Raw genomic sequence first — 2,500 nt, 5'->3', positions numbered from 1 at the left:
TATATGAGTACATACATACATATATATATATATATATATATATATATATATATATATATGCATATATATGCAGAGAGAGGTACATATATACATATATATGTCCATATATATATATATATATATATATATATATATATATATATATATATATATAACAGAGTGCCCATTTCTTCTCTATAGATGTGGTCAGTGTGTGTCTCTAATGTCATGTATCTGATTGTATTTTCTGACAGTTCATTCGATGTATTGTTTTGCTTCTGTTAGGGTATGTTTAGCTTTTCCTTTCAATTTATTTACATTGTTAACAAAGGCAGTGTGAAGAAACTGAGTCATCTGCGGACTGAATATCAAGACAGTTTTTCGCAACTGACGACAGATCATTAATGAATATAATAAGATTGGGCCCAGGAAGGAGCCTTGTGGAACACCGAACGAAACTTGTTGTTTTGATGATACTCTTTCATGGCTTTTAACAGATTAAAATCAAGTAATTTCTGAAGCAAAAGTTGGTGGAGTAATTTTGGATCGTAATGATTACTAGAAGTTTTGGTGACTGGTTGTCGCTGTGTTTTTTCTTCATTTAAGATCAAGGTTAAAATGTCATGGGATAACATCAGTGTGAAGAAGAATATCGGATCTGTTTGTTATTATGATAACTGTAATAATTGTAGGCTTGTTTATGAGTTGTTTTAATTTATTTTTATTAATTATCGTAGTTAACTTTGCATTTCATTTGTTTAGATCATCATTTAAATCACCTAGGATAAAGGGATTTTTTCTTTATTGACAACTGATTCTGCAATGGCATGTGGGCGCCTGTAAATTGTGCCGACGAGGAAGGAAGGATGCATACTGCTTTATACGGTTACCCAAATGTCCTTTACTGCTGTATTATTTACAGTTGTAGAAAAGATCTTATTTGATTTAAGAGTATCTCTTACGTATATGCAGAATCCACCTCCACGACCTGCATCGTATCTGTAAACATAAAAGTTTGGAATGCTGATGAAACTCCTTGCTATTTCTTGGGGAAGCAAAGTTTCACTAATGCAGAGAACATCAATTGATTATTAATTAATTCTTTAATTATTAATTCAATTTCTGCAGTGTCCGAGGAGAGACTGCACATTAATATGCTCAATTCTGATAGTGTTTAGTGGTTTGACCGCCGGATTTGCAGCGTCAAACATTCTGCTTGCCCTTGTACTTGTTTCTATTAAGTAACACCTTTACATTATTAGGAAAGATGTCAGACTCTAAGAAAGGATCTGGATTCATATCCTTGCCTCTTAGAGCGACTGTGAAGCTTGAGTAATAATTGTGTCATTTTAGTTTTGAGTGCTTTCACATTGGAAATATTGTCGAACTTATATATTCCCCTTTTGTGTCTGAATGGCAACTCGTGAAATACAAGCACACAACCCGAGGACGGCCGGCACCTTGCACGGATTTTGGCGAGTGGCGTTCCTCCCTTGCTTTTCTTCTTTGTTTTCTAGTGTTGCCTTGAACGATTATATGATTAAAGTCATTTTTACTACCTTGCGTGCCAGGTTTTATTCATTTCAGTACATTACATCTTATTAAAATAGCAATCATAATTATACGGTATGTAGTGGCTTTTGTAATTATAGTAAATGTATTTTCCTGGACTTGTATAAAAACAGTGTAACACTTCTACAGCATTTAGCATTCTTTGTAACAAAAATATATATCTTATGTCAGATTTATAATCACCACCATAATAAAATCCTTTTCCATGCTTTTCCCTTGAGTCAAAGTCGAAATTTCGGATTGTAAGTTTGCCGTGATGGGGGTTGAGTGTAAAAATGCTCACTTTGATATGTAGATCCAAATGGTGATTGGAATTCAAAAGCTACTTTCTCCATGCAATTGATTTTGTCAAGCAGTGAATTCCAGGGACTTAACATGGAGGCTGCATGATCGTGTTAGTTGCCAGTATTTCTCGAAGAATAGCTGGCCACAATGGTGAGTCTCTCTCTCTCTCTGTCTCTCTATCTATCTATCTCAATTTCTCTCTCCATCTCTCTCTCTCTGTCTATCTATCTTTATACCTCAATTTCTCTCTCTCTCTCTCTCTCTCTCTCTCTCTCTCTCTCTCTCTCTCTCTCTCTCTCTCTCTCTCTCTCTCTCTCTCTCTCTCTCTCTCTCTCTCTCTCTCTCCCTCTCTCTCTCTCTCGTGCCATAGGCAAGCAGTCTGCGTGTCAAGGGTACTGACCCGTGGCCTAGTGAGTGGATATTTATGATAAAATGTGAAAATTTATTCGTGAACTTTTTTCTCTTTGTTATTATTATTATTATTGTAATCACTATTATTATTATTGTTATTATCATTATTGTTATTATTATTATTATTATTATCAGTATTATTGTCATTATTGCTATTATTAATATTATTATGATTGTGATGATTAATTTTCATTATTAGCATTATTAGCATTGCTGTTGTTATTAGTGTCTCTGTTGTGCGTTATCATTATTA

At 34.0% G+C, this 2,500-nt stretch overlaps 1 protein-coding gene across 1 annotated transcript in view; it reads left to right on the top strand.

Moving 5' to 3' along the window:
- LOC138867275 (U-scoloptoxin(16)-Er3a-like) overlaps nucleotides 1-2,500 on the top strand; it is a 9,252-nt gene that overhangs the window by 5,058 nt on the left and 1,694 nt on the right. The window lies entirely within an intron of this gene.

The sequence above is a fragment of the Penaeus vannamei genome, chromosome 3 (assembly GCF_042767895.1).
Source record: "Penaeus vannamei isolate JL-2024 chromosome 3, ASM4276789v1, whole genome shotgun sequence".
NCBI lineage: Eukaryota > Metazoa > Arthropoda > Malacostraca > Decapoda > Penaeidae > Penaeus > Penaeus vannamei.
Note: the sequence above shows the minus strand (reverse complement) of the source record. Positions and strands in the feature narration are given on the sequence as shown.